This window comes from Salvia hispanica, chromosome 3, assembly GCF_023119035.1.
Source record: "Salvia hispanica cultivar TCC Black 2014 chromosome 3, UniMelb_Shisp_WGS_1.0, whole genome shotgun sequence".
In the NCBI taxonomy this organism is placed as follows: domain Eukaryota; kingdom Viridiplantae; phylum Streptophyta; class Magnoliopsida; order Lamiales; family Lamiaceae; genus Salvia; species Salvia hispanica.
Genome location: NC_062967.1, coordinates 20148538 through 20162397, shown reverse-complemented (window position 1 = coordinate 20162397; position 13860 = coordinate 20148538). Strand labels below are relative to the sequence as shown.

General features: G+C 38.1%; 2 long non-coding RNA genes across 2 annotated transcripts; one reads left to right on the top strand and one right to left on the bottom strand.

The window, feature by feature from the left end:
- Window positions 1–10039: 10039 nt before the first annotated feature.
- Window positions 10040–10880, bottom strand: LOC125211522. Its single transcript, XR_007174530.1, has 2 exons — window positions 10742–10880; window positions 10040–10392 (listed from the first exon to the last, which is right to left on the bottom strand). It is a non-coding gene; the product is annotated as an uncharacterized LOC125211522 (long non-coding RNA).
- LOC125211523 lies at window positions 10171–10746 on the top strand. Its single transcript, XR_007174531.1, has 3 exons — window positions 10171–10307; window positions 10399–10479; window positions 10554–10746. It is a non-coding gene; the product is annotated as an uncharacterized LOC125211523 (long non-coding RNA).
- Window positions 10881–13860: the final 2980 nt, after the last annotated feature.

Here is a 13860-nt window from a genome sequence, read left to right as displayed (position 1 = left end):
TTGTTTTCCAAACTATTGTTTCTAACAGCTGCTTTGACATCTACATTATTTACTACTGAATGCTTATATTAACAATGAATTTTCGTACATTATTATTCACTCGTGAATGACTACATTAGGTATGCATTTTTTTACATCATTCGTTTAGGCAGTGAATGGTTACATTATTTATGAGTTTTCAGACATTATTTCTAAGTGAATGACTACATTATTATGACTTGTATACACTTCTTCCAATTATTCTATTACAATGGCACATTACTATGTCATGATGCGTTACATTATCAGAAACGTACATTATTATTATGATTTACATTAGTAATGTATATGTGCTTTATAACTAATGTAATATTACTCGACCAATTGAAGGGTTGCTTAGTGATCGTGTATTTTAATGCTACATTATTTACAAGTTTAAGTTTACATTATTATGCTGTAAATGTTCATTATAAAATTCAACAACATAGAAAATGCAATATTACGAGAACAATTATAAGGGTTAGTAATATGTGCATGTACATTAAAATGTATAAGGGTCACTTATATGGACATTGATTTTAATACTATATTATTTAATAGTGTAACTTTATGTTATTATGCAGTAAATATTCATTAAAAAAAAGAGCATTCAATTGCCAAGACACGACCATTCAAAAACAAACATTCAAACCACTCCAAGTGCTCTACATCGTCATAAATCTAGAAAAAAAAATCCTACAAACCCATTTCAAATTACATAGTACGAAAACATTGTTTTAAGAATTCAAGCTTCAATTTGTCTGGGGTTCAACTTCTTAGTCATGTTCATGTACTATGTGGCCGGCCTTCTGAAGTAGAGTATGTTGTCCTTGTTGCGCTTATTTGCCCGTGCCTCGATGTTTCCTTCCAATTGTTGGCGAATCTAGTGGAATAATCGTAAGGGCATGTTGTCATCGAAGTCGTTAGAGTAATAAATTCTTGCCCTCTTTGAACCTAGTCACAATCATATAGATAGATAAGTCAGATCACTTTGATGAGAAAATATACAAAAAATTATACCACATCAGTGCAATAATATAAATTTCGCGTACAACTGAAAAATGTATCAAGATAATGTAACAATGTACAAATGGAAAATAATGTACCAAATCAGTAAAATAATGTACAAATGCAACACACAAGAGCTAACCAAATAATGTAGTTCATCAGTGAAATAATATACAAATGCAAGAGCTAACCAGATAATGTAGCTCATCCGGTAAAATAATGTACAATTACTACGCATACAAATGCAAGAGTTAACCACATAATGTAGCTCATCTACTGAAATAATGTAAAAATACAACACATACAAATGCAAGTTTTCACCAGATAATGAAGCTCATTAGTGAAATAATGTAAAAACAAAACACATACAAATACATGATTTAAGACACCCAATTTACAGAAATATGCAATTGACCACTTCGAATGACGGGATTTACAGTATGAAGAATCCATTTAGTGATCCAATGGCTGATATTAGTTTTATGTATAACACTAGGGGGTGTTGTGACCTTAATGCACTTCTTATTTATTCCAAAAGTGGACTTAGCATGAAACGCTTATTTATTATTCATAGAGTGATCAAACTCCAACTAGCTAGGTTCCAAATAATAAAACCTTGTTTCGCGCTCCTCTTGAGGACATTATCAAACGAGACTCGCCTCGCGCACGATTCAACATAATAGCAATCCTAGCACCGCTAGATATTAATCACCACTACCCAATATATCAGGATTATTGGGTTACAAAAAACCCGCATCATTTGATAAGTCAAGGTAATGCATAATCAATACCGTATGCTCAATGCTAACCTACATTGATTAAGAAACAAATATTTATCAAGACCTCATCTTTCAATAGATAGCCCAAGGACAAGTCTTGCTGTTAGCGTTCAGTGCTATACCACACCAATGTCGTCTTATTTCAGTAAGACTTAGAAATATGCGGACTGGCATTGCAACCTTTCACGATGGATAATCTAATTCCACCTAGGTTGTGAAATTCTTTTTTTTTTTTGTTTAGGATTGACCGTTTTATCTTAAAGTGGACGCCGCCCACAACCGGTCTACTAAAACAAAGACTTAGACTTTGTTAAGTTAACTTATACATTTAAACATGCAATTAACATCCATTAAATGTAAAACATAACAACATTATGATAAAAATAATCTGTTTTATTCCTTGAAAAATAAAATAAGAGTTTTACAGTATTCAATCACTCGAAACGTGATTTCTAGTATACAAACTCTAACAGTTATGTTATAGTGTGTCTTTACGCTGATGATATGTTAATCTTGGGTAGTAACACTCAAGTGATTAACGATACGAAAGTCATGTTAAACTGAAACTTTGACACGAAAGACATGGGTCTAGCCGATGTAATTCATGGAATGAAGATTCTAAGAACATCGGATGGAATCATCTTAACATAATCTCATTATGTTGAGAAAATATTAAAGAGATTCAACTTCTATGATGGCGCGCCTGTCAAGACTCCTATTGAACTTGACATTCACTTGAGCAAGAACAAAAGCGAGCCTGTTGCACAAGAAGAATATGCAGGGGTCATTGGGTGTATTATGTTTTTGACTAATTACACTCGACCTGACATAGCTTGTGCCGTGAACAAGCTAAATCGTTACACAAGTAATCCAAGTAAAGGTAAGGGTTTTGAGATACTTAAAACATACTCAAAATCATGGGCTACAGTTCTCGAGATACCCCCGGTACTTGAAGGGTACGGTGATGCAAATTGTATATCCGACAACAAAGACTCACTTTCAACAAGTGGATACGTCTTTACTTAACGGTGGTGTTGTATCGTGGAAATCCACGAAATATACATGTATAGCTTGGTCAACCATGAAATCAGAATTTGTAGCTTTAGATAAAGCTGGTGAAGTAATACGCTCGGAATTTGCACTATTTTAAGGCCATTACTTGGTTCGTTTTTGATGTCAAAGTCACTCTACACGTCCATTATTTGCATATTTTGTCTATTTTGGTATTTTGACGTGTTTTGTGAGAAACGTGCATAATTGAGCCGAAAAAGGGAGCCAAAACGCAAAGTCCGGAAATCTGGAGTCAAACGGCGACCGGCGACCGCCGCGGATGTGTGCGGCGCCCGGCGGGCAGATCAATGCAGCGGTCCGCCTTGGAAAAATACGCTTGGAAGAGAAGTCTCATCCGGCGACCGCCGGAAGTCGTGCGGCGGTCCGCCGCCGAGGGAACAGACTCTCTGGAGTCCAACGCGGCGACCGCCAGCCAAGGTGCGGCGGCCTGTCGGAGAAAGGCGGCGAATCAGAGAAGCCCCTATATTTGCGCCCAGATTTTCCATATTTTGGAGATCATTTTCTTCTACAACAAGGATTGGCTTTCCTCTATAAATAAGACCTCAAGTTTCATCAAATAAGAGAGCTTCTACTTGCAAAATAATTCATAGAGATCAAGAGCTAGAGTACTTCACTTGTGCAAGGAGTTGGAGAAGGATTTCAAGAACATCAAGAACGGCAAGGATTCAACCTACGAGTTTTATTTGCTTTAGTTTTATGTTCAAATTGTCTTCCCTTCAATCTATGTTTTTAGCTTATTCAATTATGTGTAACTAAACTCATAGGATTCTAGGGATGTGTTAGTAACGACTTTGGTTATACAAATTCATTTTTCTATTTAATATCCGTTTTGTTTTTACTTTGTTTCTTCCCTAAGTAGTTCTGATGATGCATGATTGAGTGACACAATCTTGTATGATTTAATATAACTTGCTTCATAACGTGACAGAGTTCTAGCGAGTTAGATTCACTTAGTAGACGCTACAGTTAGCTTCCCTTAAAACGACACTGGTAATTGAGAGTGAGGACTTTTCAAGGGTCTTAGGAGCTTTTTGGAGTTACGTGTTAGGATTGACAACCCTAATTTTGTAATCAACATTTGTATCGCATGAGCATAAGCTAGGTGACTCGTCTTTTCAAAGTTTAAACTGTGCTAGGGTATTGTAGTTGGAATTTGTATAACCATAACTGTGAACGCACATCCCTGGGATTCCCTTATCTCTATCGCTTATCTCCGTGTTTTATTTGCTTTTAGTTGTTATATGCTTTTTATTGTTTCTAGTTTTCAAAAGTTTTGCAAAACCTATTTGCTTTTCCAGATATTAATTGAGTCTTAGTAGATGATAGAAATTTTGTGTTTGCCTTCCCCGTTCCTTTATTTCTCCCATTCCTTCTCAAATTCCTTCCTTGCACACTACCCCCACCTTTATAAATCACCAATTTCACACACCCACACTCTCATTCTCTCAATTCTCAACAAGTTAGAGTTCTTCTTCTCCAATTCTCACTCAACACAATGAACATGGGATCAAAGGGAAATCCCGAGAATGCGAAGAACTATGTCATTGCCTCAGATGAGCAAAAGGCTACCCCCACGATTTCCCTCTTCAAACCTTGGGGATCGCGGAGGACTTTTGGGCGTTGTGTGACGTAGGTGACGGGAACGACCTTCGATACATGTTCGAGAGGAAGTGGCCGTCTTTTAGGAAGTACACTCTTGAGTTCCTAAGCTCGTTGAAGGTCACCAAGGACCGCCGGCAAAACATCCCGCTTAGCATCGATTTCCGCCTAGGCAACCGATGACACTAGCTCACCATGGAGGATCTTTGCGGAATCTTCCATTGCTTCGACCCCAACCCCGAGACCGATAATGATTACGACTTTGATGAGGTTTGGGGTGCGATGACGAATGAACACGAGCACACCGTGGGCTATGCCAAGTCTTCTTCAATCCGCAACCCGGTGTTGAGGTACCTCCACCGAGCTATGACCCAACTTATGTTTGCTAGGGTCGATGGGAGGAAGTGTCTCCCAAACGGAGTTGAATGTGATATGGTGCCTCCTCAACAAGAAGGGATTCGACTATGGAACCCTTTTTACTTTCTATGTGGATCGGATCACGAAGAAGGATGGCAGTGTTATTTGTTGTGGGGGTTTGATTACGGCCATCGCCGAGCGTTTGGAGGTTTCTTTTGTGGGTTTTACGGAAGATGGCAGTGAGCGCTTTATCACCTATGAGGTTCTCTTTTCGGTGGGGCTATTAAAGACCGATTATTGGGGTCAAGGATTTTTCCTACAAGTGGCGGGGGATCACTTCCCCGTTCCCATCCCGCAGTTGAACAAGGTCGATGTTTGGGCTAACCAAGTCAATTGGAAGCTCAACACCCCGGCACACCGAAGAGCCATTGAGGCTAACCCCATCAACGGGGAGTTTAGGAAGGAGAATATACTGGCTTGCATCCCTATCTTTGAGGCCGATGATGACTCTGCCTTTGATGCTATCGATCACTACACCGAGGAAGGAGAGCACTCGCACGCCCAAGAGAGTCAAGTTCCGCCGACACCGCCGCCCCATCGCCGCCACGAAGAAGAAGAAGAGAAGGAAGTAGAGGGACATCGCCGCCGGACTAGAGCAAACCGCCGCCGAGGAAGGCCTTACCCCGATGAGGAGTTTCAAGCAAACACCTCCGCCCAACTAGGAGATATCTACTCCTACATGCAAAACGTGTCCAACACTTGGGACACCCGTTGGGCGGAGCAACAAAGGGAGAACGCCTACAACCGCCAAGGATGGACGGCTCAAGGCGATTGGCGCATGGCGGAGCAACAATTTTGGGAGCAACAAAGGCTTGAATACGTGCATCGCCGTCGTGAGATTGAAGAGCTCCATCGGATGGCCAACGAGGCTCGACAAGAGCGCCAAACAACGAGTGGCGACATCGCCTATCTTATTGGTGCATTCGACGACCTCAACGCCCGTTTCCCGTCAAGCTCAACGACTTTAAATGAGCATTTGTACCATGTTTTTGGATACTTTAAGACAATTTATTTTTATGTTTCTGGCAATTTTTGCTTTAATTTTAAGTATTTTTGGTTTTAGTTTAATTTTTGTGCGTGGAAAATTTTTCGTAGGTTCTGACCTCTTTGTGGCGGCCACCAGATGTGCTGCGGCGGTCTGCCACCTGGACGCAATTTCCAGCGCGATTTTTTGAAATGTTTCGATTTTTCTCCCCATTCAACCTCGACTCGAAATTTTTCAAGGTATGTTTTTTTTTTCCAGTAGTTTATTCACGTCCCTACGAACTCTACAAACTTATTTTACACTTTGTTGTAAATAAGTTTGGTGGGATGAAGTGGTGGACCGTGAGTTTAGGTTTTTGTTTTAGGTTAAAGTTTTTGTTTTTGTTTTTCAAAACCCCGTAGAAGAATTTTGTGTTCTAAAAATGTTTTCTTGAATCCATGTCGTGAACTTAACATGAAGAACTTAGAAACACGCATGTTTAAGGACACACTTTAGACCGAGTTGCCAATGATATTACATTCCATCTATGTTTAAGTACGGCTTAAGGTTTTGATTTGATTGTTTGGTGAAAAGGTACATAATTAGTGAATTGCTTGTTCGCCTTGAATCATGCTTATACCTTGTGAGAATTTGAGCCTAAATTTCATTCTTGTGTGATTTATCTGCATGCATGTATATGTTTCTAGAACTTGCTCCTAGTCTTGCCTAAGTTTACATAGTGTTTAAGTTGATTTAGGAGGATGGTTGGCCATCTTATCTAGCCTACTTTTATCCAAAATTCTCGAACCTCTCAAATTTTGAATTTTTTTTTCCCTTTGGAGCCAATTTTGAGCCTTTAAGCCTTTCCTTTGGAAGCCAACATAATGAGGACAATTCCTTGGGTTAGTTAGTTTTTACTATTTTATTTTGCAAGGAATTGGAGGGATAAGGTGAAGGTATGAAAGTAGTGTGCTTAATGTAAAGAAAGTACAAGTTGTGAAATTGAGAAAAATTTCAAATATGTGCTTGATTTTAGAAAAGAAAAGAAAGGATGTGTAAGAAAAAAAAAGAAAAAAAAAAGAAAAAGTGTGAAAGGTTGTGAAAAGAAGAAAAGAAAATAATCAAAAGAATTGGAAAGTGAGTTGAAGGAGAAAATAAAGTGTTAGAAGTGTCTTGGGTTATAGAAAAGTGGAGTCATTTTAACTCTACTTGGGATATTTTATTTTTAGTCACTTTTTTAGCCAAATATTCATCACCTACCGAAGAGCCTACATTACGACCAAAGATAAAGATCTTTCAGACTTTTGATGCTTAATCACATCTAATAGAGGAGAGATTAGACTTTGAGCAAGCCTATGGTAAACTTTGCATGATGCATGATTTGAGTGCTATATATATACACATTACCTTCATACACTTCGAGAGTGAGAGAACACTTCCCATCTTTGGAAGTTTGTCACATGTGAGGGCTTGAATTCAAGGTGTTCCACAAGTTAGTAATGAAAGTACACTAATAAGCCTTGCTTGATTTGATTGTGTTAATACATGCTTAATCTGTTCTTTCATCTTTTGAGGCAATTATGACGTCTAGTCCTTGTGCAATCCGTGCGCCTATTTTTGTGTCTTTATTGTTTTGTTCGAGGACAAACAAAAATGCAAGTTTGGGGGAGTTGATACGCTCAGATTTTGCACTATTTTAAGGCCATTATTTGGTCCGTTTTTTATGTCAAAGTCACTCTACACGTCCATTATTTGCATATATTGTCTATTTTGGTATTTTGACGTGTTTTGTGAGAAACGTGCATAATTAAGCCGAAAAAGGGAGCCAAAACGCAAAGTTTGGAAATCTGGAGTCAGACGGCGACCGGCGACCGCTGCGGATGTGTGCGGCGACCGCCGGCGCCCGGCGGGCAGATCAATGCATCGGTCCGCCTCGGAAAAATACGCTTGGGAGAGAAGTCTCGTCCGGCGACCGCCGAAAGTCGTGTGGTGGTTCGCCGCCAAGGGAACAGACTCTCTGGAGTCTAACGCGGCGACCACCGGCCAAGGTGCGGTGACAAAGACGGCGAATCTGAGAAGCCCTAGAGTTGCGCCTAGATTTACCATATTTTGGAGATCTTTTCCTTCTACAAAAAGGATTGGCTTTCCCCTAAGACCTCAAGCTTCATCAAATAAGAGAGCTTCTACTTGCAAAATAATTCATAGAGATCAAGAGCTAGAGTACTTCACTTGTGCAAGGAGTTGGAGAAGGATTTCAAGAACATCAAGAACGACAAGGATTCAACCTACGGGTTTTATTTGCTTTAGTTTTATGTTCAAATTGTCTTCCCTTCAATCTATGTTTTTAGCTTATTCAATTATGTGTAATTAAACTCATAGGATTCTAGGGATGTGTTAGTAACGACTTTGGTTATACAAATTCCTTTTTCTATTTAATATCCGTTTTGTTTTTACTTTGTTTCTTCCCTTAGTAGTTCTGATGCTGCATGATTGAGTGACACAATCTTGTATGATTTAATATAACTTGCTTCATAAATGTGACAGAGTTCTAGCGAGTTAGATTCACTTAGTAGACGCTACAGTTAGCTTCCCCTAAAATGGCACTGTTAATTGAGAGTGAGGACTTTTCAAGGGTCTTAGGAGCTTTTTGGAGTTACGTGTTAGGATTGACAACCCTAATTTTGTAATCAACGTTTGTATCGCATGAGCATAAGCTAGGTGACTCGTCCTTTCAAAGTATAAACTATGCTAGGGTATTGTAGTTGGAATTTGTATAACCATAACTGTGAACGCACATCCCTGGGATTTTCTTATCTCTATCGCTTATCTCCGTGTTTTATTTGCTTTTAGTTGTTATATACTTTTTATTGTTTCTAGTTTTCAAAAGTTTTTCAAAACCTATTTGCTTTTCCAGATAGTAATTGAGTCTTAGTATAGACATTTTGTGTTTGCCTTCCTCGTGTTCGATATCCGGTACTGACCTTTAGCTATACTATATATACTCTGTATACTAGCAGGTTTATTTAGTGCTAATAAAAAGTGCATCATGAAGAAGCCAAATGACTTAAGAATTTCCTTATTCCATGTTAGTCTAAGCCAGAGCAAACAATGGATTCAATAACGGTAAGTCATGACATATTTATCGATGACATAATACTGTGAGACATTTGATCACAACAAGGGTGATTACAATTGACTATGTGAAGTCATTAGATAATCATAATCTAGCGGATTCGATAACCAAAGAGGTAAACCGTGATCAAATAAATAAACTGCTAGAGGGAATGAGTTTGAAATCCACAAACTAAAGAATTATCATAGTGTTGATGACTAGAGATCTCAAGAACTTGGTTCAATGAGAAAACTAAGCTATGAGAGTTCGTGTGAAACACTTATCCACATCTATTCCCTAGAGAGCAATAGAGTGTTGAAAAACTTTCCTAGTGGTGAGGCTAAGTCTATGACTTTTAATGACTCCTAAAGATCTCGAGGAGATTGAGTTCTCACTGAGATCGAGTATGGCAAGATACTCAATTAAGAATCACCTATGAAAATGTGAAGTGTGGCCGCTTCGTATGACACAATTATGAATCTAAAGTGGTGTCCAAGGCCGATGTAACGCCCCACTTTTTAAACCTTAATTTTCGAACCCAGAATTTTTTGGATTTATTCCTTGAAATATGTGGATTAAATGACGAGTGAAATGATTATTTGATATTCTTGTGACCTAATTTGATTTTGGGTTTTGACTGTGCATTGACTGAGTCAACTTCGTTTATTACGTGACATTACATATTAAATAAATGGTGTTTGGTGAATTATTTGTTATTTGAATAGTTAATAACATGTTGTATGAGTTCGAAATTATGACGGAGAAACCTCAATTGAATTTAAATAGTTCCTTTTCTGAGGAATATTTATTGGACGCGATTTCGTGTTGGGTACAATAGAATAAATTAATAAAACAAAACAAATCTTGTGAAATATAAATTGTGGACCTCACAGTTTAAATAAAATACATGGGTTTTGAGCCCAAATTAATTAAATTAAATTATGGAATCTTTTTCTTGAGCGGAAAGACTTTACTTGAATGTGTGGAAAAATAAATAAATGAAAATCTACAAAGATTTATCCTCTTTCTTCTAATGCGTTTTCTCCTCCCATATGTAATCTGCAACTCAAGTCCCAAATAAAATCAATCAATTACAATTAATTCTAGATTGATTGTGCAATCAATCACCCAAATTTGTAACACCCTAATCACGTTTTTCAACTTCGATTCATTCTATTTTTACATACCAATTTATTCATCCTGCTACCCTAAATCAAACACAGCCGCTGCTCATACTTTTCACTCTCACCAAAACTCAAGAACTCTCAATCTGAAATTCACTCTCTAGAACTCACAAGGACGACAACAGTGACTATTCATATTTTCCCACTCAATCAAGGTAATCTGCCTCACAAATCCTTAAGATTTATCCCTTCCTTTGACGACATGGTTTTGCTACTTATCAATATCTGCTTCTACACAACCTGCAGTCCCACGTTCAAAGTTCACAATCAAACTCAAGCTCCTTGCAAGAATAAATTTCTTCCTATCAAAACCCAATCAAGTTAAAGGTAATTTTCAACGACTTTTCTCTCCTCTCTAACCTACAAGTTTTTGATATCAGCTCATTGAAGCTCTCTGTCAGAAAACCGAGAACCAAACTTGAGAGAGGGTGTTACCGTTTGTTCCTTCGAAATCTATTCAAGGTATATACCTCCCAGCAACCAATTCTCTTTTCTTTTCATGCGTTTGCATCTCACATAATACCCAACTAAATTATTAAATCGAAGCAACCTGGATTAAGAATCAGACATAAATATATCAAGATCGTACCTTTAATGGGGAAACGGGGCTGCCAGAGCGGCAACACAGTGGCTGCTGCGGTGCCGAGCAATGATGGTGGTGTGCGGGGCTACAAATTGAAGCCGGACAGCAGCTGCTCGATCCGTGCTATAGCTGGATGGCGATGGGTTTAAGGATTTCTCCATTTAAGTTTGGGATCTTGTTTTGTTCTTGCCGAGAGAGAAGTGAGGGAGAGAGTGTGATGGATTTGGTGTGTCCGCGTCTCTGAAATCTTCCTTTTAAGTGTTGCAAACAAGAGAAAATTTGGGTGTTCGTGGTGGAGTTTTACAGTAGAGAGAGAGTGTGTGTGTGCACGGTGGAGTTGATGAAGGGAGTACTTGATTCTTTTATTTCACCCCTTTAATGTTTTGAGTGTTGACTTTACGTGGAATTGGAGGCTATACGTGTGTATTAGGGAGTGCCACTTAATTTGTTTGAACTTTTTCTCTTCTTTCTTCTCGGGCCAACACTTAATCTGTCTTGGGCCTTGTCTTGAGTGTTTACATTGTTGGATAATTTTGGTGTTTATTCTTTGGACCAATTGTAGTTGAATTGGGCTGTTTTAAAATAATTATTTTGGGGCGTGAGCGGCCGGAATTAATCGAAATACCTAAGTTTCTAATTTGGAAAATTTGTAATCCTATCAATAAAAATAATCGAAGCCTAGGGATGCATGCATTTTAATTATTGTTGATTCCTTGTGTTGATCTATGTGTTTTTAAATTCAAATGTAATATCTCGCAAGTGAATCGTGATCGCAGGAGAAAGAATATAATTTTGGATTAAGCATTTGACGTGGGCTTTATTTTCAAAACTCTTTTTATAATTTGAAATTATGATTACGACGCTATAAGGGTGGTTTAAAATGTTATGTGAAAAGGAAAGCTAGAAGGGTGCAATACTGACTAGGATGCATGCCCAAAGGCTCGAGATGGAGAGAAGAGGATTGCTAAGAAGCGACATTGTACAAGGAAGGAAAACCCTAATTTTAGGGCAAGCCAACCTATAGAAGGTCACATGAAGAATGAAGAATGAAGAGAGACTCAACTTATTTTAGAAGTCACAATTAGAAACCGCTCTCGGAAGCTCTAATTCCAAAGCGGAGACTAGCTCCATACCTCTCGTTCCTCTCCGTGAGTCAGGATCACTTGTATACCTCAGAATTCCACCCGGGATAGTTCACCGTCAACTCCACCAGCCGTTGTAGCCGTCATAATACAGTTTCATGGCCCGAGTGGCAAAACCTATTGCTTTTCCAGATAGTAATTGAGTCTTGGTAGAGGATAGATACTTTGTGTTTGCCTTCCCCGTGTTCGATATCCGGTATTGACCTTTGGCTATACTATATATACTCTGTATACTTGCAGGTTTATTTAGTGCTAAAAAATAGTGCATCAGTTGATACGCTCGGATTTTGCACTATTTTAGGGCCCTTAATTGGTCTGCTTTTAGTGTCTAAATCGCAGTTCATGTCAATATTTCACATATTTTTATCTATTTTGGTATTTTGACATGTTTTTTGAGAATTATGCATGTATGAGCCAAAAAGATAGGAAAAAGTTGAAGATGGAATTCTAGCGCGTTTAAGACGCCCAGCGGCCTGCTGCGTGTGTCGCAGCGACCGCTGGCCCACAGCGACCGCTATGCTTGAAGCGGCCCGCTCCGGAAGAGTTGTGCTGAAAAGTCTGAAGACGCCCAGCAACCGCTGGGACGTGTGCAGCGATCGCTCGAGAGAATCTCGTAGCCACTGGACTAATTTGGAACGATAAATATGTTTGCCTCACAACCCTAGAGCAAAAATATTTGAGAGTTCATCACTGTGCAAGAGTTTGGAGACTAAGTCAAGTGAAGATCAAGGCTACAGGATTCTACCTTTGGGTTTTATCACTTTAGTACTTATGTTTACATTTTTTTCCCTTTAAATTATGTTTTTAGATTATTCTATCATGTGTAACTAAATTCATAGGATTCTAGGGATGTGTTAGTAACTCTTTTTGGTTTAAATAAATTCCGTTTTCTATTTAATATCCATTTTGTTTATACTTCGTTTCTTCCTTAAGTTGTTCCGTAATACCGCATGTTTGAGTGACACATTCGATGCTGATCTGCTATAACTTGCTACATAATCGTGAGAGGAGGTTGGCAGTTAGATCCACTTAATAGACACAACAATTAACTTCCCTTAAAACGACACTGTTAATTGAGAGTGAGGACTTTTCAAGGACAACCCTAGTGTTAGTAATCTACGCTTGTACCGCATGGGCAGAACTTATGTGACTCGTCCTATCGAAGTATAGACTGTGCTAGGGTATTGTAGTTGGAATTTGTATAACCATAGTTGTGAACGCACATCCCTTAAATTCTCTTATCTCATTTATTCGACCTCTAGTTTGTGTTGCAGTCATCCGCTTTCTGTTTTCAATTTAATTGTTTTCACAAATTCTCTGGTTCTCCAAATAGTAAAAGAAGCTTAGTAGAAGGTAGCTAATTGGCGATCTTATTCCCCGTGTTCGACAACCCGGTACTCACCTTTAGCTGTACTAGATCCACCCTGTATACTTGCAGGTATATTTAGTGCTAATAAATAGTGCATCATGTGTTAAGTGGAGAAAGAAAATTGTGTATTTATATAAATATGAGGAAACTCTTTCCAAAAAAAGAAATATTACTTCTTTTATGGAATAAACTAAAAAGGAAAATGTGACATTTATTATGATATGTAGAGGAGTATTAAATATGAAAGCATTTTGTCATGTATTCGTTAATCTAAGTGTCAGTAGTTGTTAAGTACTTAAATGAATTAAATTATGATTGAGTCAGAAAATGATAACGTAAATGAACAAAAAAAATATACATCATCTATAACAATGTTTTAAAAACCGGACTGGACAATCAACCGGTTCAATCGTGAATCAGAAACCGGTTTCTTACTTTACAAAATAATTTTTTAAAATTTGTTGTTGGCCAGACTTGAACTCATTCTTCTCTATATACTAACACTTTTACCACTCCACCATATGACAATTTTGAAATAATATGAACATTAATTATTCTTATACACTAAAAATGATATTTTTATCCACATAAAATAATAATTCATTTTAATATAT